The sequence below is a fragment of the Narcine bancroftii genome, chromosome 2 (genome assembly GCF_036971445.1).
Source record: "Narcine bancroftii isolate sNarBan1 chromosome 2, sNarBan1.hap1, whole genome shotgun sequence".
NCBI classification, from domain to species: Eukaryota; Metazoa; Chordata; class Chondrichthyes; order Torpediniformes; family Narcinidae; genus Narcine; species Narcine bancroftii.
The window spans coordinates 241033864-241057719 of record NC_091470.1 but is presented as its reverse complement, the minus strand read 5'-3'; the positions used below and the strand labels follow the sequence as shown (position 1 = coordinate 241057719).

The 23856-nt window shown below is 45.2% G+C and overlaps 1 protein-coding gene across 1 annotated transcript in view; it reads right to left on the bottom strand.

Annotated features, from left to right (window-relative positions):
* Window positions 1-4450: 4450 nt before the first annotated feature.
* Window positions 4451-23856, bottom strand: part of colec10 (collectin sub-family member 10 (C-type lectin)) — a 94139-nt gene continuing 74733 nt past the window's right edge. Inside the window, exon 10 of the transcript XR_011352079.1 lies at window positions 4451-4553. The gene's annotated coding sequence lies outside the window, so the exon portion shown is untranslated. The remainder of the gene's footprint in view (window positions 4554-23856) is intronic.

Below are 23856 nucleotides of genomic sequence, written 5' to 3'. Positions count from 1 at the left end.
TACTAAAACGGATCTTGGTTTTTGTTGTGACTGTGGTTTTGGGGCTAATGTTCTGTGTGCCCTTTCTATTTCCATTCCTTCCTGCATTTCTGGCATTTCCAAGACTTTTGAGATCCATTCTTTTATAAATTCTTTCATATCTTTGCCTTCTTCATCTTCCTTTAGGCCCACTATCTTTATATTGTTTCGCCTACTATAGTTTTCCATTATATCCATCTTCTGAGCTAACAACTCTTGTGTTTCTTTAACTTTTTTGTCACTTTCTTCCAATTTTCTTTTTAAGTCGTTCACTTCCATTTCTGTAGCCATTACTCATTCTTCCATATTTTCTAATCTTTCCCTACAGCTGTTATGACCAGCTCTATTCTACTCACTTTTTCTTCTGTACTTTTCATTTTTTCTTTTAATTTCACTAAATTCTTGTGTCAACCATTCTTTTAATGCTTTCATTTGTTCTTGAAATTTTTTTTATCCATGTACTGTCCATTCATTTTACCTTCTATTCCTTTGTGCAGAGCTTGGTGTTCTTCTTGTGTCTGCTCTTGGGTTTGTGTCTTCTACTTCTCTTCCTTGTATCTGTGTCTCTTCTGACTTTCTTGATGAGCTGCTTACCTCAGTTTGTTGGGTGTTTTTTTCCATGGCTTCTTGATGTTGGTCCTCTTCTTCTGGGCTAGTTATCTGTTGGGCCTCCTGCTGCTGTTTTTCTTTCTCATCACTCCCTTTCCTGTTGCTTTCCTCTTCTTCCAGCTGAGAGCCCTGCTGTCGAGCATCTCTCAGCTGGTCGTGGTGTGTAGGTTCACGCCCCCCCTCCCGTCCGTGTTCTCCTTTTCCTTGTTGTGTGTATTGCGCACCTCTGTTTGGCCCAGTGAGCCATTTTTGCAGTCCTGCGGTCGGGAGGCCGCGACCTTGTGGGGTCTCCACTAACCTCGGGGAGTGGGCTCCTCTGTCTACTGCTTCTTAATGCAGGTAAGGCCTTCTCCTTTCTCTTCTGGCGTCTTTCCTTTTTTTTCCCCATTGTTTTTGGTTTTTCTTTCTTGGGTGCCATTTTCTTTCTTTTCTCCACACCTTTATCTTTTATTTGTTGTGTTTTGTGTTTCTTGAGCTTTTCATTTCCTTCACTTTTTTTCTTCTTTTCTGGAGAGGGCTGGTATCCTCCTACCGGCCACTACTCCATCACGTGACTGGGAATCCATATATTGAGCCATTCTTGAAGACAGAATTTCTCCTCAATAATGCTCAGCATCTTCTATTACTTGCTAGAGATATTTTAGTTCAAGGTAGGATTGCGTCTTCAGAGTTAAAGTCTTTCATAGTCACTTAGCTATCTAATGCTTGTCTTTGACATGTACTTGCTATTCGCATTGTGGAACACTGCAGGACCCCGGAACTCTTCTAAAACAAGCTTCAGAGTACTTTCAGGAGAGGGCAATGGAAAATAAAAAAAAATAAATGAACTATGAAAATGTGGGTCATGAGCAAAATTTGTCCCAATAATTAACACATTGATGGAATGGAGATGGAAAGGGTGGTGCCTTCAAGTTTCTGGGAATCCATATATAAGGCCATTGGGTGGTGGGGGGGGGGGGGGGGGGAGGAAGGGGGGAGAATGGGTTAAAGAGAAAAGTGAGAACGAGAGTGGGTAAAGAGAGATGGAAACAAATCCTTAAGTGGTGGGATTCCAGGCTTTTTATTCTGAGCAGCATGCAATCTACAGCCATACTCCAGAAGTGGTAGTGGTTTCTGCTTGTCTGCAAATACTTATGTGCTGAGAGGGGAATTCAATCACAGAGAGTGACAGTGATATTTGTTACGGAGTCCAGAGGACCCCAAAAACCAGCAGAAATGAATACACAGGGTAAAAGTCGTTTTTAATTATAATTGAACAAGTAAACAGAATTGTTTATAATAGGTTAACTTATTACTTAACCTACCTAACCTACTTAATTCCACCCCCCCCCCCCCCAATACTAAGCGCAGATGTGTGTAATGTATAGTTAAGATTAGAAAAGTTATTTGGATCACAGTCCTATCTCACTGGTTGTAGGCAATTCTTGTTCTGTGCAAAGAAGTTAGCATTAACAAAGTTCACCAGTCTTTGGTGCTTAACAAGCAAATGGTTACCACTCAGGAGGGTTCTTGCTGGTTTTCAGATATAGATTCCTTTTCCAGGACATCCGCAACGGATTCCTTCTCAATCAATCTTGCTGACAAAACTTGCCCCCTTCAGGTCACCTTTCAGATCGCCAATCTTCTCCTTTGACCAGGCAGCTTCTAAAATTTGCCATCTCGTCCCTCTGGAACTGATTTCTGTGACTCCTTCTTTCTCACTCCCTCCCTCACTAGCTTTCAGGTATTCTGATATAAGGCGCCTGCAGGCACGGCTAGAGGAGTTCAGCTAGCACATTTAGGTGGCCACGGAATGGATGGCTTTCTGGCACCTAAATGTGCCAGCTGACTGCTAGCTGTCTAGCAGCGAAAACCAGCTACTCCGGACAGGTTTCTAGTCCCGCCCACGTTGACCTCACGTCATAGCAGCATGTCAAGGCATGCCTGACAAACAGCTCAGGCATGACGACTTCCGCTGCCAATCTCCCCCCCACCCTCGCCCGCCCGACTCCCGTTGCCGCTGCCAGTCCCACCCCCCCACCCTCTCATTACCGCTGTCGGTTTCCCACCCTTGCCTGCCCAATCCCTGCTGCCGCTGCCAGTTTCTCCCCTTTATTCCTCGCCCGCCCGACTCCCGCTGCTGGTCTCCCTCCCCCCCCACTCCCGAAGTGGCAGTTGGAGTTGGGCGGGCGAGGGTGGGGCTTGAGAATGCCAGCGGCAGTTGGGTGAGCGAGGGAGACTGGCAGCAGGAGTCAGGCGGGCGAGTGGGGAGAAGACCGGCAGTGGCAATGGGAGTCGGGTGGGGGGGGGGAAACCAGGTGGGATGCAGGTGGGTGAGGGTGGGGGTGGAGAATGGCAGCGGGAGTTGGGCGGGCGAGGAGGGGGAAGACTGGCAGTGGGAGTCGGGTGGGCGAGGGTGGGTGGGGGAGAAACCGGCAGTGGGAGTTGGGCAGGCGGGGGAGGGGTGAAGTCCGGCAGCAGCAACGGGAGTTGGGTGGGTGAGGGTGGGAGGGAACCAGCAGCGGGAGTCGGACGGGTGAGGGTGGGGTGGGAAAGACCGGCAGTGGGAGTCGGACGGGTGAAGGTGGGGGGGGGGAAGACCGGCAGCGGGAGAGTGTACGAAATAAAATTTGAAGAAGCCTACTTTAGTTAGGCTTCCTTGTCACCACGACATCACCAGCCCGCTCCTTTCAGCTGCCACAATCGATACTCCAAGCAGGATAATTATACCTCTCGGAGAATGGTTAGGTGAGTAACCCTCCTGGCCGGCTTTTCTGGTTTCAGATGGCCACCCGACAGCCGCACTGGAGTACTCTGTGCGGCTTTACAGTCAGGCTTTGTGGCCACCTGAAAGCAGCTTCTGAGAGCAAAGCTGTTCTGTCTCCCTGAAAAGATCACATGCTCTCCCAGGCCAGCTGTATTCTGTAACTTTGTTGCCTCCTGCAAAAAGCACTGAAAAAGTCCTGCAAATATTCTTTGTTTTAAAATGTATGTGAAAGCTGCTCTAGCAATTCCTTCTAAACCACCTCTAAATACTCTGTCACACATTTAACTCCACTTCATCAAGATCCACTGTTACCATCTGTTCTTCTCTTGTTCTCATTTTCCAAGCCCATTCCAATCCTTTCACTCACACCTCCCAGAGCCTACCCCCTTCTCCTTTGCCTGTCGTACCTCTCCTCCCTTCATCTGTTCAATAGCTGATTATCTCTTGTCTCCTCCCTCATCCTAGCCCCCACCCCCACCTCATCTATGCTTGCCATCTCACTTTCCCACCTTAGCCTTGAAAAAAGGTCCTGACTTGAAAGAGCGACTGACCATTTCTCCCCGTGGATGTTGCCTGACCCATTGAGTTCCTCGGCAGCTAGTTGTTTGCTCAAGATTCCAGCATCCACAGCTTTTGAGTTTCTGGAGACAGTGGCAGCACCTATTTATCTCACCTGTTGCTCAGACATCAGAAAGAGCATATTCTACATCACACCTGAATTCAACTCAGTGAGTCACAGAAACCATAGTGGCTCGCTTGTTTGTTTTGTACAAATTGTAGTCTCTGTCACGTAAATGTGTATTGTAACAAACATAACTACCGGTAATGAAGTAATCATGTACAATTTTAAGTTTTTCTTGAGCTGACCTTCTAGCCCTGACTGTACTTTACTGGTTCAAAGCATTGCTGCTTTTTGCTCAGTAAATTTTGACAGCCGCATTTCTGCCTGGGGGCAGGTGCAGGCAAATGGGTGAATGCCTTCCTCTGCATCCAACCCAGTAGACTGAGACTGGCATAATCCCTTACCTGCTGGTGAAGTCCATCCAACATCATCTTACCTCACTGCTGTGCACAGCCTGACATGTTGATTGTCCTCTCAGAGTTCCTGAAAATTCCTCGTCTAACTTTCTCTCACTCAGCCAGATATATCTTGGAGCAGTGCTGACATCTGGAGCCCAGCCTGAGGAGAGAAGGAGGATGGAACATTTCCAAGTGGAAAGAGTTAAAAAGAGCAATGTTTCATTTGCAACTGAATTTTGTGCAATGCCAGCAAGTTTTACTCCAGGTCCTGTGGCCCCTTTCGAGTTGTCAACTTCGATAGCTTCAATCACTCACTCCATTGTATGCACCTCTGCCATGGAGGATGGAAATCTGTCACTGAGTGAGATTCAAGGTATGTACAAGAGATGGCAACCATCATGGAATAACTGTGTGGTGCATGTGTTTGTAAAATAGAACATAGAAACATCAAAAAATAAGACACGTCAAGGACTCCAGTTCCCCAGAAGTCTAGGGAAATTTGTCGAGACCCCAGTGGCACCTACCTACCTTTACAGATGCACCACAGAATGTAGCCCATCCAGATACACATCTTCATACAGGAACTGCTCTGTTCACAATGACAAGAAACTGCAGAGAGTTGTGAATGCAGCTGAACCATCACCAAACCATCATGATTTCATGGCTGATCATCTATTTCAATCACATTGTCTTTGTCGCTCAGCATCCCCTTTGATGCTTTTTATGCTGGAGCTACGACGAGAGTATGAGGGCAGCGATTGTATATCATAGGTATAAGATGGGATTTGTGGGTGATATAGTGTCTGTGTACTTCTTTGAGTTACTGCTTGGACTAGGCAGAGTCTTTAGTGAAGGTACTAGTTCCCAAACTAAACAGTTTCCGTTAATACAAGGTATGAAGGGTACAAAACAAATGTGGACTTCTACAAATTATATTACATCAAAAAAGATACAACACGTCTATAGAAAAGATTAACTATCTGGATAAATTGTTTTGCTTACAGAAAAATTACATAATATATATTAAATGATATAATTAGCTAATTATTTAAAGATAGTTATAAGTTCAACCAAACATTAATATGTTTTCTTCACCAAACTATACTTACATTTTTACAAATTGCTGCATTTACATAATTATATCCATTATTTTGTACACAGTGCACTGAACAGTTTATATAAATCTTAAAATAAACATCTAAACATGGTAATTAATAACTGCTATAAATATAGGTACACAATGTATTTGGTACATGACCAAATATAAATTCAATGTTAACAGTCTTTACTTTGGTTGCCTTTCAGTATTCCTGCTTCCACTTCCATTATTTCCTTTCCTTTATATCTATCCATTGCTTTCTCCTTTGAGGCATGTATATTGGGAACATGCCACCTATCGTCTGCTGTTCTGGACTGATTGTTCTCAGTTTGATGTCGCGTGAGGAACGCTGATCAGATATAAAGTGAAGCTGAATGAAGATGCAATTTCTCTTTGGATTTCCTTCATTATCTGTCTCTTGTTTGCACCACCCTGCATGAATACCACTGGTGGTTCTGCATTGTCTATCATGAAGTAATTAAAGAGGCCAGCATTAGCCCCAGCTTCCCAGCCAGCATTGACCCATTCCAATTTGCCTTCCACTGCAGTGATCCATAGAAAGTGCCATCACTCAGCCTGAAATATTTGGACTACAAGGGTACCTGTGTCAAACTACTATTCATTGACTATAGTTCTGCCTTCAACACAATATTACCAAATAGACATCCCCTTGGCCTCAGAAGTCACTCCTGCAATTGGGTGCATGGCTTCCTATCCTGCAGTCTGCAATCAGTGAAGATTGGTGACTGCACCTTCTCCACCAGCTTCCTCAACAGTTGGGCTCCACAAAGTTGTGTACTCGTTCCCCGATTACGTTCCCTGTATTCATGTGACAGGGTGGCTAAACACTGCTCCAACTCCATTTATAAATTTGTAGATGACACCGGCATCGTATGCAACATCTCTAATAACACTGAGTTGGAATATAGAAGGGAGAGCTGATGAGTGACTCAGTACCAGGACAACAACCATTCTCAAAATGTCAGCAAAACTAAGAAGCTGGTCATAGACTTCTGAAAGCAGGTTGGAGTTTACTCCCTATCCTTTGTGATGAGGTGGAGATAGTAGAGAGCCTTATATTCTAGTGACCTGTCCTGGTCAACCTGCATCAACATGATGACTAAGAAAGCGCATCAGCACCTCTACTTCCTCTTAAGTCTGATGTCCTCTGTCCTTGAACTCCCCACCCATTTCCTTCCACCTATCAGAGAACATTTTTCTCAGCCCTCTGTGCCCTCCCCTATCATGTCCTTTCCTATCTTCCCCTCCAGCTGCATTCACCTAGCACCTGTAATCCTCCCCTTCCCCTTGCCTTCTTATTTAGGTGTTTGTCTCATCTTAGTGTTCCTGAAGAATGGCTTAGGCCTGCAAAATCTGCAGTCTTGCTTTCAATGAATGCTGCATGACCAGCTGACCAACTCCACCATGTTTTGCACATTTCAAATTATAGTGCCTTTTTTGATGAGTCGTGAATGTAGTTCATGTAAAGCGCAACCCTTCCATTGACTCCATCTGTATCTCCCACTGCTTGAGAAAAGCCATCCCATACTTCCCCTTTTCTGAAGATACATGAACAAAAGTATTCGAGGACAGTCTATGTCTTGCTGTCATCAGACTCTTGAATGGGCCTCTTATTGGTAAAAGATGGTGCCCTCATAACTTTACTTTCCTGTATACCATAAGACATAGGACCAGAAATAGGCTATTCAGCCCATGTGTCTGCCCCACTATTAAAACCATGAGCTGATCCATTTTCTCACTCAGCCCTACTGCCCTACCTTCTCTCCATAACCATTGATGCCCTGGATAATCAATTGACTTGGCCTGCACAACCACCTGTGGCAACAAATTCCTCAGATTTACCACCCTCTGTGTGGTGGAACCACTGTTAATATAAGGGCTGACCCACCCCTTGCTGATTATACCTGTGGCTCCTCCCCTTAATTCCCCTAATAAAGGTGGCAATGCCATAACCCCTCTGTATTGGGAAGGGCTGTGGCTGTCACATGACAGCATTTCCCCCTACCTAGTCGGAGGACACACCAGCTGCCAATTTAGGTTTGGTCCTGCCCCACCCATTAGAGCACCGTTGCCATTGGACCCATGTAAGTTATCCGGACTGGACTCTCCAGCCTGCCTGTACTCAGTTTTAGGTCATTGGTTGGTGTAATAGGATTAACCCTTCTGGCACGAGCCATTGTTCTCTGCTAACAACCTAGGCTGGGCCCTCCAGAACTATAAAGGTGTCGTATGTTCTTTGTTCTCTCTCTTTTTCCATCTTCGAGGGACTACCCTGCTTCACTGCAGGCTGGGGAATATGGAACAGCGTTGGAGAAACTGTTGGTAAGCTGTGCACTAAATAGGGTTGGGAGTTTGATTGTTGTCGCTAAATAGCATAGGACTATGCCTGTACAGAGTCAAAGGGTGGTATGAATCCTATTGGCTTTTCCCTTGGTTGGTTGTGTGTGTACACAGTTTGTTCCCACTTTCATTATTAGTTGTCTCCATATGTTTAATCGCTTACCGATTTTTTTTTCCCCCCCATGATCACTAATAAACCGTATGCATTGTTTCACTGCCACTACCTTTTTCCCACAGCTGCTGTAAATTTTGTGTGCGTGCACGCTCTGCATCTGTTACCATTTCCCACACTTGCCCTCTGTAAATAAAATCCTCCCGACCAAAACTGTGTCAGAGTCCTTGCCTTTGAGACTTACCAAACCTATTTCCTCACTCACAACACCCTCCCTCAGAACAAGCTTGGGTTTTGGGTCAGCAACCCGAGATGTGCCATCGATTTATGGTAATAAAAGCCTATCAGTCAGGTAAATTCTAGGCTTTGGAGTTATTGATAGTGCATTAATTTTATTACAATAATTCTTTTTGGAATTGACAAAGATGCTGAGATTAGAGAGGCTGGAAGTCGACCCGCAATCACCAGAAGCATCTGACAAGTTTGAACTCTGGCTACGTTGGTTCAACGTGTTTCTGCAGGCCTCCACCGCGGACGTCTAATCTGACGCAGACAAACTGTATTTACTGTTCTCACGGGTAAGGCACCACATTTACCCGATGATCAGAGACTGTGAGACATTCACCGAAGCAATGGGCATTCTGAAAGGCCAGAATCTAACCCAGCTGAATGAAGTCTATGCCAGGCATGTCCAAGCCATGCATAAGCAGCAACCCGGGGAGTCAATCGACGATTACCTTCGGGTCTTGCGAGACCTTGGATTGGCCTGCAGCTTCATGGCCATATCAGCAGATGAGTACACAGAAGAGCTGATCCGAGATGCCTATGGTACCAGGCATCAGATTGGATTACATTCACCAGTGAATGACAGAACAGGGTGAGCTGAAGCTGCAGAAAGCCATCAAAGCATCTAAAACTCTGGAAGTAGCCCTCTGCAATGTGGGCTCTTTCTCGACCGATAATGCGGCCACATCATGGAGAATGCAGGCGCCGCCATCTTGTGACGTGGGATCGCAGGCTGCCCCATGTCCTGTCCTGACTACTCCTGCCACCGCCGGCGAGTGCCCAAGTGCTACTTCTGTGGTCAGCAGAAGCACACCAGGAAGCGCTGCCCAGTGAAGGGCATGGTCTGTTCCAGGTGCAGGAAGAAGGGACACTATGTGAAGATATGCAAATCCAAGCAACCTTCTAACCCAAGCAGCGCTGCTTGCGGGCAGTGGGGGCCTCTATCATCTTGGATGACGTCACTTCCAAACAACAGCAACACCCCGTACATACCGTGGGGGCCGCCATCTTTGACACTGCTATTTTACCAGGCCTTGAGCCAGTACAGCGGATCAGACAGTGATGGTACTCTGGCTTCAGACACACTCGACCAAAGGAGCCCTCATCAGCTCGCCAGGTCGATGATGAACATAGAGGTAAATGGGTACAAGACGAGCTGCCTGTTCGATAGTGGGAGCACGGACACAGAGCAGTGTTATTCCTTTGCAGTGAGACCAGTGAGTTACAGAGTCTGCATGGCCTCTAAGTCCCACTTGGCAGAGATCCGTGTAGCTGCAGAGTGACACTGACCATACATGGCGCAGAGTACAAAAACTTTAAACTCCTTTTGAAGCCACAGCTCTGTGCATCCGTACTGCTGGGGTTGGACTTGCAGTGCCACAAGAGCATCACAATGGCATATGATGGGCCACATTCTCCCCTTCACAGTCTGCAACCAACAATTTTAAACTGCCCGCCCTCCCCTCTGAATGTGTCCAACTAGCAACCCATAATCCATCCACTACACGCACCCTGTGGGCTGTCCACCCTCTGGATTTCCTCCCCACCTCTGTTCGCCAACCTCACTCTGACTGTAAGCCTGTTGCCACCTAGAGCAGGTGATACAGGGCTGGGGACAGGGCTTTTATTAAATCAGAGGTGAGACATCTCCTGACCGAGGGGACCATTGAACCCAGTACCAGCCCTGGAGACCTCAGGTAGTGGTGGTTAAGAGTGGGGAAAAATACCAAATGGTTATCGACTACAGTCAGACCATTAACAGGTTAATGCAACTGGATCTGTACCCCCTCCCCCACATAGCTGACATGGTGAACCAAATTGCCCAATATTGGGTATTTTCCACCATTGACTTGAAGTCTGGCATACCATCAGCTCCCTATCCATCCAGAGACCGCCAATACACTGGATTCGAGGTGGATGGCTGCCTCTACCACTTTCTCAGGGCCCCCTTTGGGGTCACCAATGGATTCTCCATCTTCCAGAGGGAGGTGAACGAGCACAGGGTGCTGGCCACATTCCTCTACCTTCACAACGTCACTATCTGTGGCCATGATCTACAGGACCATGAAGCCAACCTCTGCCTTTTTCCTGTAATAGGTACATAGCTGGACACATTTATGGGCATTTTTCCCCCAACGGCGATGGTAAAAACACCACTCCCGACGTACGTCAGCACATTCCTCCTTCTTTGGTTGGACTGCAGATACAGGAGGCTCATAGGACATGGGAGATGTATCTGCTGCCAAAACAGGCTGTATTTGAGCAGACTTTTGTGTAGGGGTACGATAGAGCCTGTCAGCCTCCCATGCTATGTCATGGGGATGGCGGAAATCCATGTTGGCAATGGGTATGGCGACGCGAGCTGGCAGCTTTGATAGGAATAAGGTTTCAAAAGGCAGGCAATGAGAATGACCATCCGCCAATATGAGCATCTCATTCATTAGGTCTGATGGATTCCTGTCACCCAGACCTTCCATGTTCAAAAGCCACATGCTGCGCCCATGCCTTGTCAATTCCAATGTATCCAGAAGAAACTGGCGGAACCTGGTGTACTGGTTCTCCGCCAGAGGATTGGCAATAAATTCGCTCAGTCAAGATGCAATAGCAGCATCCAACGCACTATAACATGCCAGAACTCTGCCATTATGCCCCAAAGATGAAACTGGGTTTCAGTCTGAATAAGCCAAACCCATGGTTGATGTGTTCTAAAAGGAGGCAAATGAAGTCCAACTGCATTAACTGCTGCCATGGTGGTGGCTGCAGCTGCTGGTGTAGCTGTGTCCATTACGACTGGAGATTCAAGTTTCAGTTGAATCTTGCAGTTGGGATCACCAATTGTAATGGCTACTACAATTGTAGAGCTATTAAAGAAATACAAACACATACCAGAGTAGTCAACTCAAGACTGGTTTATTGAAGCTTTACAAGTGGCTTTTATTCCCTGCCTGTCCCAGGATCTACAGGAGAAGGTGGGACCTTGTTAAGGGACGGCTGTTGGTCCATGGGACCAGCAGGTTTAATTTGAGACATGTTAATGTCCCGTGCCTTTCAGCAGGGGACCCAGCTGATCAACGTGCCATCCCTCGGCACTCAGTACTGCTAGCATGCCAGCCCTTAGGTAAGTCCGTGCACTGCACTGACGGTGGCGGTTTGCTCGGCCCGCTACACAGCCGCTACAATATTTTGTACTTGTCCGGAAAGCTCAATGAGCCGTCACATGCTCTGTCCCAAGGGATTTGTGCCAGCACTAGATAGACTGTTTACAAGACCTCTGCCACCCTGGGGTCACCTGGTTCTTCCGTTTCATCAAAAACCACAACCTCTCCCCTATTTGGTTCAGGACATCAGGGCAATGACCAGAAACTGCCATGTCTGTGTGGAGTGTAAACCACACTTCCACCAGCCGGACAGGTTTCACCTGATTAAGACCACCCACACCTTTGAGTGCCTGAAGATGGATTTCAAGGGGCCCCTGCCCTCTTCAACCACAACATGTACTTCCTAAACATCATTGATGAGTATTCACATTCCCTTTTGCCATTCCCTGCCCAGACACTCTCATTAAAGCTTTGCGCAACTGCTTCACCCTGTTTGGATACCCATGCTATATTCTTAGTGACCAGGGGTCCTTCTTCATGAGCTGCACCAATATCTGCTGTCCAGCGGTATTGTCATGAGCAGGATCACCAACTACAACCCCTAAGGGAACAGCCAGGTGGAAAGGGAGAACACTACCATCTGGAAGGCCATCCTTCTAGCCTTGAGGCCAAAAGGCCTGCCTGTCTCCCACTGGCAAGAGGTCCTCCCTGAAGCACTCCACACAATTAGATCCCTCCTGGCACCGCCAGCAATGCCACCCAATTTGAAACATTGTTTCCCTTCCCCAGGCATGCTGCCATCCTGGTTGACATCCTCAGGGCCAATCCTGCTCCAGAAGCATGTGAGAAGCCAGAAGTCTGACCCATTGGTTGAGAGGGCCCACTTCCTCAATACCAACCCCCAATATGCGTATGTGGCTTACCCCAATGGGTGTGAGGACACTGTGTCCGTCAGGGACCTGGCGCGCATGGGAGATCCCGGCACTCTGGCCGACCATCCAGTATGTCCATCTCCCACGACCATCCACCACATACCATGCCACCCTACCCCAGCCCAACCCCAACTGTTTTTTCAGCTGCCAGACGCCCAACCCATTGACAACGACCAGACCATCCAGGAGTCAACAGCTGAGCCACAGCCGGTGCTACAATGGTCACTGGACAGACTGAATTTGTGATGGACATGGAACCCACTTCACCCAGCCGTACTTCTTTTAAAAAGAGGGGATGAATGTGGTGGAACCACTGTTAATACTGTTTGTATGTGCATGGCTGGCCCGCCCCTTGCTGATTGTACCTGTGGCTCCTCCCTCTTGATTCTCCTAATAAAGGTGGCAACATCACAACCCCTCCTCCAGAACAAGCTCAGGTCTCAGGTTAGCAACATGAGTCGTGCCTTCTGTTTATGGTAATAAAAGCCTATGTTAGGTAAATTCTGGTCTTTGGAGTTATTGGTAGCACGTCACTCTGGCTGAAGAAATTCCTCTGTATGAAGATACCCTTCAATCTTCAAGTTGTGCCCTCTTGTCCTAAACTCTCCCAGCATGGGAAACAACCTTTATACATCTACTCTGCCCATACTTTTCAACATTTGAAATGTTTCAATGAGATTCCCCCTCATTCTCGCTAAATTCCAAAAAATACAGGCCAAGAGTTGTCAAATGCTCCCCATATGATAACCCTTTCATGCCTGGAATCATCCTTACAAACCTCTTCCGAACCCTCTCCAATGCCAACACACCCTTTCTTAAATGAAGAGCCCAAAACTGCTCACAATACTCCAAGTGATGTCTCGCCTGTGCCCTATAAAGTCTCAATATCATATTCCTACTCTTGTATTCTATTCCTCTTGAAATGAATGCCGGCACTGCATTTGCCTTCTTCACTACTGACTCAACCCACATGCTTAACTTCAGGCTGACCTACACGTGGACTCCCAAATCCCTTTGCACCTGGGTATTTTGATTTTCTCCCCATTGAAAAAATAGTCTGCCTGCTTATTTTTGTCTACCAAAGTGCATGACCGTACACTTTCTGACATAATATTTCATTTGCCACTTCCCTGCCCATTCTGCTAATCTGTCTAATTCCTTCTGCAGCCTCTCAGTTTCCTCAACACTGCCTACTCATCCACCTAACTCCTTCTCATCTGCAAATGTGGCCACAAAGGCATCCATTCCACAATCCAATATAACCATCACAATAACATAAAAAGAAGTGGTCCCAACACCAGCCCCTGTGGAACCCACGAGCAAATGGCTATAAAATGTATGTTGTTTGATCTGCTGAGTTTCTCTAGCATTTTTTTTAACTTCAATCACTGCGTCTGCTGATTTTTGGGTTTTACGCCAACCAGTATATGATCCCTGTATTCCGACTCTGCTTCCTGCCAATCAGCCCATGATCTACCTACACTGGTATGTTTCCTGTTATACCATGGACTCTTTTCTTTTAAATATTTTATTTTAATTTTCATAGATGCGAAACTTAAAGAAACATGCCACCTGCGCCTTGTCCGACTTCCTTGATCATATTCATTTCCCTTCTGGGACAGATTGTTACAGGGGAAATGCAACTTTGCATTTCCATATTCCATCATGTAGTATTTAGTTGGGAGTCGGACTTCCATGAAACTGCTATACACTTCTTGGCTACCGCCAAAGCGACCTTCACGAATGAAATTTGGTATTTGGATGGTGCTCTTGTTAAGTAGCCTCATGTGCAGCAATTTGTACTAGTATCACTATACGCTACACTGTTTTATCATTGTTTATTATGTTGTTACAGAGTACCCATTCTGCTGTACTTAAGAATGTATTGACTTGTCTGGGTAGCATGCAAAAAAAATTCACAGTATCTTGGTACATCATGACAAGCAATTCAATTCAATTAAAGATGCTATGGTACAATCGAACAGTCTCATACAAGAGAAGTGAGTGATATTTAGAGTTAGGAGAAGGAAATCATCAAGCTATAGAAAAACTCAATGATTTCCAAGCCAGATTAAAATGTCCGAGAGGCATCAGGGAGTTCTGTGCGATGTGCTTCCAGAAACATGGTTAAACGAGGACATCCTGTATATGGCGCTACAGCCTGAGGGCTACACCCACCACCACACTGGCCGGATGTTGACGTCTGGAAAAACCAGGGGAGATTGCGTTTGTGTCATCATTAATTTATTGTGGTCGACAAATGTGATGGTTATTTCTTAATCCTGCTCCCCTGACCTGGAACATCTGGTGATCAAGTGCCACCCATTCTGCCTGCCAAGGGAGTTCACTGCCATCATCCTGGTTGCAGTGCAAATTCCGCCCAAGGCTAACATCAGGCTGGCACTGGAGGGACTGAGTACTGTGATGAGCAGCCACAAGACCACATCCTGATGCCTTCCCAATCATTGTCGGGGACTTAAATCAGGCCAACCTAACAAACTGCCACCAACATGCCACAGAGGAGACCAGAGGAGCCAACACACTTGACCACTACTGCACCATCATGAAGAATGCCTACCGAGCCATACCATGACCACAGTCCCAGTGTACAAGCAGAGACTGAGGACACACCACCAGTAATGACGATGGCAAAAGTATGGTTGCAGGAACCAGAGGAGCAACTGCAGGACTGCTTTGAATTGGTGGACTGGACCACCAATTCAAGAACTTATCCGTAGACTTGAATGAATATGCAACTGACTTCATCAAAACCTATAGCAAGGGAAAACTCCATAGGTGACTATGATGCTTCACTACCTGATGAGCTGAACACTTTCTATGTCTGCTTTGAGAAGGAAAACCCAACAATGGCTTCAAGAATCTCTGCAAAGGCTGAGGACCCTGTGATATCTGTCCCTGAGGTTGACGTCAGATCATCATTCAAGAGGATGAACCTCGCAAGGTGTCAGGCCCTGATGGCGTACCTGGCAGGATGCTGATAATCTTGGCCAACTAACTAACTGGAGTGTTCACAGACATTTTCAACCTCTCCTTGCTGTAGTCAGTGGTTCCCACCTGCTTCAAAAGGGCATCAATCATCCTGGTGCCCAAGAAGAGCAGAGTGAGCTGCCCCAACGACTATCGCCTAATAGCACTAACATCGACTGTGATGAAATGCTTTGAGAGGCTGGTCGTGGCCAGAATTAACACGAACCTAAGCAGAGGTTTGGACCCACTGCAATTCTCCTATCATCACAAATGTTCCACAGCAGATGCAATATCACTGGCTCTCCATTCAGCTCAGGACCACTTCAAAAATAGCAACTCAAACATACAGCTGCTCTTCATAGAGTACAGCTCAGCCTTCAACACTATTATTCCCTCATTGCTGGTCACAAAGCTCCAAATTCTGGGCCTCTGCACTTCCCTCTGCAACTGGATCCTTGACTTCCTGATCAGAAGTCCACAGTCAATACAAATTGGAAACAACGTCTCCTCCTCACTGACTATCACACAGGAACACCTCAAAAAATCATACTTAGTCCACTGTTCTACTGACTGTACAGCCCTGATTGTGTGGCCGGGCACAATTGCCTGCAAGTTTTCTGATGACACCATGGTTGTTGGCAGAATCACAAATGGAAATGAGGAAGTGTACAGGAGGAAAATAGATCAGCTCATTGAGTAGTGTCACACCAACAACCTGGCACTCAACGTTAACAAATCCAAGGAGATGATAGTGGACTTCAGGAGGAAGTCAGCAGAACACAATCCAGTTGTCATTGAGGGCTCAGTAGTGGAGAGGGTCAAGAATTTCAAATTCCTGGGTATCAACATCTCCAAGGACCTGTTATGGATCTTCTATGCTAATGCAATCATGAAGAAGGCTCGCCAACGGTTAGACTTTGTGAAGTGTTTGAGGGGATTCAGTATGTCACCAAAGACTCTCGAAAACATCTACAAGTGTACCATGGAGAGCATTCTGACCGGCTGCATTACTGTCTGGTACAGAGGTGGCATTGCTTAGAACAAGAAAAAAAATCCAGAGGATTGTTAACTTGGCTTGTGACATCATGGACATCAATCTTCACTCCTTCGATGACATCTACTAGAGGCGTTGTCTTAAGAAAGCAGCCTCTATGCTCAAGGACCCCCTCTTCATTCTGCTACCATTGAGAAAAAGGTACAGGAGTCTAAAGATGAGCACTCAGTGGCATAAGGACAGCTTCTTCTCCACTGCCGTCAGATTCCTGAATGATGAATGAACCAAAGACTCTGTCTTACTTTGATTTTCATGCACTATTTTTGTTGTTGTAAGGTGGTTTATATGTTTGCACTGTGATGCTGCCATAAACCATGAATTTCATGTCATGACAATAACTTCTGATTCTGATTCTAGGAAACCATGGGGAAATATGGTCTAGATCTCCTGCATCTTAGAATGAAGTCATGTTTATGGAGGATGAGTTTATGGAGAGGTCAGACTGCCTGTATGGCAGATCAAAATTATGATGCCTTTTGTTCTGTTTCAACAGACCCCTCTCTGTAATTTTGAGCTTGCTGTATTTTGTATGGGGTATAAAACTGCAGTGCTTGCAAAACAAACTTTATCATTGCACTTTGGTACACATGACAATAGTCTTGGACGTGCTTTTGGTATTATTCCGTAGAACTTAGCAGCTGTACCACAAAAAGAGATTAATTTATACCAACTTTAACATTGTCTCAAAGTCCACCATCCCCAGATTTTATGCCCTAGTTATTCTCTGATGTCTATCTGTGCCAGCCATATTGGTTGAATCCCTGATATAGAGACTCTTTTCCGAGTAAACAATGAGAAACTCAGTGGGTCAGTCAGAATTCATGGAGAGAAATTATCCGTCAACATTTTGGGTTGGGATCCTTTACCTGATCTGCTGAGTCCCCATTCCCCCCCCCCCCCACCCCCACCCCATCCAGCTTCTCCCCTTTCCCACTGGAACCTTGTCCCAGGAATTAATGGGGAACTAACAGGTTAAGGATCTAGTGAAAGAAGAAAACAATCGGCATGCCTGCATCAAATGACATTAAATCATACCAGGGATTGATGACCTCTACCCCCTACTCATATCTAGTGTGCTGATTAAACCAGTGGAAAAAAGACAACTTCCATCCATTCCATTTGAAGGTAGACTCTCTGATCCCCGGGGATGAGTTGTGTTCAGCGGAAAAGCTATCAGTGTCCTGGTTAAAGGTGGCCCAGTGGAAACAGCACTGATGGCTTCTTATCCCTGGACATTGTATGGCCAATAATTGGGGTGCCAGTAGAAAAAGGGCTATTGTTTGCTCATCTGCAGTTCTAGAGTTACTCTGTTCTGAATTTTGCCATGGGAAGGGATGACCAAATGGATGGAGAAAATGATTTGAGGATGTGCTCAAACCCTCCTCGAAGTGAACATTCCCATTGATGTCTGGGTATCTCAGTCTTGTAACTTCTCAGAGTGGAGAAGGAACATACAAATGATACCGAGAAGCTCAAGGCTAAACATCAGGAGTACACAGAAAGTCTAGGTAAGCGGAAGACAAAGAGCACCACTTTGAAAACCACCCACCCAATTAGCTACCTAATGTTGATGTCATCAGTCATTGTAGCACCCCATGCTGGAGTTGAAGCAAGTAAGCCTTGATCCCAAACAAGGGAGTCAGTTAAAATGTCTGTTTGGGACACAAGTGCAAAACCAAGATATTTTCAGGAATTATTCAGTGTCACTAAGGTGCAAAGACTGAAGAGTTTGCAATGAAACATTCAGTATGAATGAAGGAAAAATAAGGGGGACTATGACTAAGAAATTAGCTTGCATTTGTCCAAGATTTTGGTGCTCATTTAGACGATTGGATATGTGTGAGAATCGCAGGATTTTTCTAACTATCTAGATGCAAAATGAATTGTTGAATAAAATAATAAATTTAACAAATGAAATATACATCTGTCATTGAATCTAGATGACTTCTGTAGGGCTACTGGTCAGGACACAGTTTGGGAGTTTACTTGTTATTATTTGCAGTTTTTGTGATATTAAGATATAATGTAAATAGCATTTACGAATGTGGATGCCGGGCTTATTTTTAAAAAGCACAGAATGACCGGTGCCTTTAAACTAGCCTGGGTGAATAAACATATTCCTTTTTTTTTGTTTTAAATGGCATAGCTTCTCTGTTAACATAAAAGTTGCAGAAATTCAACAATTATGTGTTTAGTGTTGGAAAACAATTCATTTCATTGAATTCTAAGTCTGAGACTAGACACTGTTAAGAGGTTCACTGACTGCAGAAAAAATGCTGGAAAAAGTTAATGATAAAGTTTTTTGTGTTCTTCACCTTTGGAGATCAGGGATTGGATTATGTTGGTAACGCTTTTGTATGGAATTATTTTATTAACAGATTATTAACAACTGTATCAGAAAGACTGAGAATTGGATTTATGTCTATTTTTCCCTGCACACTGTTGAGTTTGATTCCATTTCATCCATACATTTATTAAAAATGTTCACCATCAGCAGAGGGAGCTATCTACCAGTTTTCAAAATAAATTGAATGTCTGCAGATGGTGTAATTTTTGTAAAAAACACACACAAATGCTGGAGGAACTCAGCTGGTCTTGTGGGCCTGAGCCCTTCTTCAAGGAATAAGCAGTGAAAAGGAAAGCGTAAAAATAATGAGACTGAATGCAGGACAGGGGGGAGCCCAGACCAACAAAAGGTGTTAATTGGATATGAGAAGAGGTGAGAATTTATTTATGGCCAATATGCCAAAAGCTCTCTTTACAACCCTATCAAATTGAGACGTCACTTTCAGGGAATATGTACTCTCCATCCCCAGATCCTTTGGTTCTACCACACTCCTTAGTGCACTTCTATTTACCATGTTTGTCATTTCTTGGTTTGTCCTTCCAAAATGCAACACCTCACACTTGTCAGCATTAAATTCAATTTTTCGCTTTTTGCCCATTTTTCCAGCTGGTCTAGATCCCCCCTGCAAGGTTTGAACATCATTTTTGCTGTCCACAACACCTCCAATCTTAGTGTCATCTGTGAACTTGCTGATCCAATTTACCACATTATCATCCAGATATAGGTGACAAACAGCAAATTTCCCAGCACTGATCTCTGATGCACACCACTAGTCACAGGCCTCCAGTCTGAGAAGCAATCATCCACCTCCACTCTCTCCCTTTTCCCATCCAGCCATTGTTGAATTCAGTTTACTACTGCACCATGAATACCTAGCGTCTGAACCTTCATGACTAACCTCCCATGCGGACCTTGTTAAAGGCCTTACTAAAATTCATGTAGACAACATCCACAGCCTTTGCTTCATCAACTTTCTTGGTAATCTCTTCGAAAAACTCTAATATTGGTTAAACACATGCTCAAAGCCATGTTGATTATCCCTAATCAGTCCATGACTATTCAAATAACTGTATATCCAATCTCTTAGAACATCTTCCAGAAATTTACCTCCTATTGACGTCAAGCTCATTGGCCTATAATTTCCAGGGTTACTTTTGGAGCCTTTTTTAAACAACATAACAATGTGAGATACCCTCCAATCCTCTGGCACCACACCTGTGGCTAAGGACATTTTAAATATTTCTGCCACACCTGGCTCCCTCAACTTCTGAGGGAATATTTTGTCAGGCCATGGGAATTTATCCACCCTTATTTGCTTTTAGACAGCAAGAACTTCCTCCTCTTTAATCTGTATAGGTTCCATGACCTCACTGCTTGTTTTCCTGACTTCCCACAACTCTGTGCCCTTTTCCTGAGTAAATACTGATGAAAAAAACATTTATGTCCTCTCTTATTTCTTTTGGCTCCATACAAAGCTGACCACTCTGATCTTCAAGGGGACCAATTTTGTCCTTTACTATCCTTTTGCTTTTAATATATCTGTAGAAACCCTTAGGATTTTCCTTCACATTGTCTGCCAAAGTAACCTCGTGTCTCCTTTTTGCCTTCCTGATTTCTCTATTGAGGTTTATCTTGCATTTTTAATCCTCCTCAAGTACCTAATTTGCTCCATGTTGCCTATACTTGCTATACACCTCTATCTTCTTCTGAACTATTGTAACTCTCTGTGCTGCCTGAATCAAATAAACAGTTAATAGGCTGCCTATTTACCTTCACTTTCATCGTGGACAGCTGCAAATCGTAGGATTTATCTTGATTTACCTTCATGGAAGCCAGGATTGGATCTCCTTGTGGCAGTGGCATGTAGGGCCTTGCCTCAACACTGATCAATCCACTGGATGATTCAGAAGAAATTGAAGAAGTTGAAGTCGGGCTAAATGAATCATTGACTCTCCAGCTCAGCATCGTTGCATTATGACGACGACCTTGCTTAGTATCAGCACTTGAGCACTTCTTTGTCTTCTTCTTCTTCTCGCCACGAGTGCCAGATGTCAACTCTCTAGCTCGGCAAACTCTGGCCCAATGGCCCTTCTTCCCGTAGTTGGCGCAGGTATCTTGTCATGCTAAGCCGCAAAAGTTGCACTTTGGAGACCGGCTTTTGCGTCGTGGTTTCATAGCGCTCAGTAGTGAATCTTCACTACGGGTCGGTCTAAGGGGTGCCGCTTCTGCACTTCTCCCTTGCTTGAATGCTTTCACCCCTTGTAGCCCAGTTAGAAGCAACTTCGCTTGTTGCAGTGCCGCATTAAAGGTCGAGCCCGGAGTCTCCAGTAGACCCATTCTAACATATCCTGACTCCAGACTGCTTATGAACACGTATAACATCAGGAACTCAAGGTGGGCTTCAGCTGTGATGACAGTCCACTCAACAGCCCTTTCAGGGCGAGCGTGAAAACATCTACGCTCTCATCTGCTTGTTGCTTCCGAATGTGAAGCTGGTGCCTTGCGAACAGGGTGTTCTGAGGCCTATCATTATAGGCTCTAAGGAGATTCACTGCGTTCTGATAGCCAGCTTCCTCTCTGAGCATGGAGTAGGGGACATCTCCAAGGAGAGCCATGAAATGGTCCATTTTCTCGGCGTCTTGCATGACATTGTTCTTTCGCATGTATGCTTCAAAACACTGGAGCCAGTGGTGGAAGTTTTCTCCGGCTCGGGTGGCATCCTGACCTATCTCGAGTCTTCCAGGTTTCAGGGAAGTATCCATGATTTGATTTTCTTCTGTTAATAAAAGCCTATAGTATGATACAAGACTGATCCTTGCTTATGGCATATCAATTTTATTAACAGAAGAAAATCAAGTGGAACACAGCAATGGTACAATCTGGAAAGTGGTTACCATGGCACTCAAATCTAAGGTTCTCCCCGCCAGCACGATGGCAAGAAGTTTTACCTGAAGCTTTTAACTCTATCTGTACGTTACTTTGCACGTCAACTAATGAAACACCTCATCAACGTTTGTTTTCTTTTCCCAGAAAGTCGAAGATCGACCTTGCCAGCCTAGCTTTCTAGACTTGGAGAAGTTTTACTGAGAAAGCATGTTAGACAGAACAAGGTGGATCCATTAGTCAAACGTGTACAACTGCTTCATGCTAACCCACAATATGCTTTAGTTGCTTTTCCTGATGGAAGACAAGACACTGTTTCCCTTAGGGATCTTGCTTCGCCAGGGGTTCTGCCTGCAGCTTCTAACCTTTTTCCCACTACCACTAATCTTCTCTCCTCAGAACAGCTTGTCTCTGTCCCTGAAATTCAGCCTGTAACACACAGACTCCAAATAACACCTGCTACCAATCACGTTATCTGCTGAAAAAGCAGCTTCTCCTGTTAGCTTACAGGAGTCCTCTCCAGTTGTTTTGTGTTGGTCTCAAAGAGTCTCAAGGCCATCCCAACGGCTTACTTATGATAAGTTTTAATTGCTGCATTTCTCACAGATTTTTTTTAAACCCTATTGCTGATTTTCTCTTCTTCTGTGGTGCTTTTAACCCTTTTGATTCCCTTCTTTTATTACTTAAAATTGGTTAATTTTAAAGGGGGGGGGTGAATGTAGTGATGTAATGTATTATGCTGACTGCTTGCTATTGGTTATGACTGTAGATTGGCTCCACCCTACTGGTATAACTGATGGTGCAACTTATCCCACTGGTCAGCAGAGGTGGCTTCTTCTGTTAAGAAAAGCCTATAGTATGATACAAGACTGGTCCTTGCTTATGGCAACTATAATCCCCAATATCTCTCAAAAACCAAGCTTCCCTATGCCTTCTAACCTTTCCTTTGATCGTGACAGGAACATACAGACTCTGTACTCTCAAAATTTCACCTTTGAAGGTCCTCCATTTACCTCACACAACCCAATCTACATGTTCTAAATCCTTTCTCATTTCCTCAAAAGTGGCCTTTCTCCAATTTAGAATCTCAACCCGAGGCCCAGGCCTTTCCTTCTCCATAATTAACTTGAAATTAATGGCACTGGGACCCAAAATGTTCCCCTACAAATACTTCTGTCACCTGTCCTGTCTCGTTCCCTAATAGGAGATCCTGTATTGCATTCTCTCTAGCTGGTACCTCTATATATTGATTTAGAAAACTTTCCTGAACACATTTGACAAGCTCCAAGCCATTCAGCCCTTTTACAGTATGGGATCCCAGTCAATTTGTTGAAAGTTAAAATTTCCTACCATCACCACCTTGTGTTTCCTGCAGCTGTCTGCTATCTCTCTACAGATTTGCTCCTCCCATTCTCGCTGACTACTGTGCGGTTTATAATACAGCCCCATGAATGTGGTCACACCTTTCAGGTTCTTCAGCTCCACCCATATAGTCTCAGTGGACAAGCCCTCTGGTCTGTCCTGCCTGAGCACAGCTCTGATATTTTCCCTGATGACCAATGCCACTCCTCCCCCTTTCATTCCCCCTGTTCTACTGCGTCTAAAGCAACGAAAGCTGCCAGTCTTGCCCTTCCTGCAACCAAGTTTCACGAATGGCCACAATGTCATTATTTCACGTGCCAATCCACGTTCTAAGCTCATCTGCCTTTCCTGCAATATTTCTTGCATTGAAATAGATGCACCTGAGAACACTTCCAAGACATTCAACGCGTTGACTTCTAATGGTGCATGTAAATTTAATGACGTCTTTTTCCTCCTCCACTCTCTCTGCTCCGGCACTCTAGTTCCCCTCCCCCTGCAAATCTAGTTTAAACCTACTGGAGCAGCACTAGCAAACCTTCCCGCAAGGATATTAGTCCCCCTCCAGTACAGATGCAAACCGTCCCATCAGAACAGGCCCCATCTTCCCTGGAAGAGAGCTTAATAATCCAGAAGCACTCCCTCCTACACCTATCTTTAGCCACGTGTTAAGCTCCTATTTCTCAATAACACAAGGCACAGTAGCAATCCTGAGGTCACTACCCTAGAGGTCTTGTCCTTCAACCTAGAGCCTAATTCCCTCAAATCTCCTTGCAAGACCTCCTCACCATTTCCTTCCCACATCATTGGACCACTACTTCTGCTGTTCCCCCTCCCTCCTGAGAATGCTGTGAACTCGATCTGCGATATCTTGGACTGGGACCAGGGAGGCAACATACCATCTGGGATACTTGATCTCTTCCACAGAACCTCTTATCTGTCCCC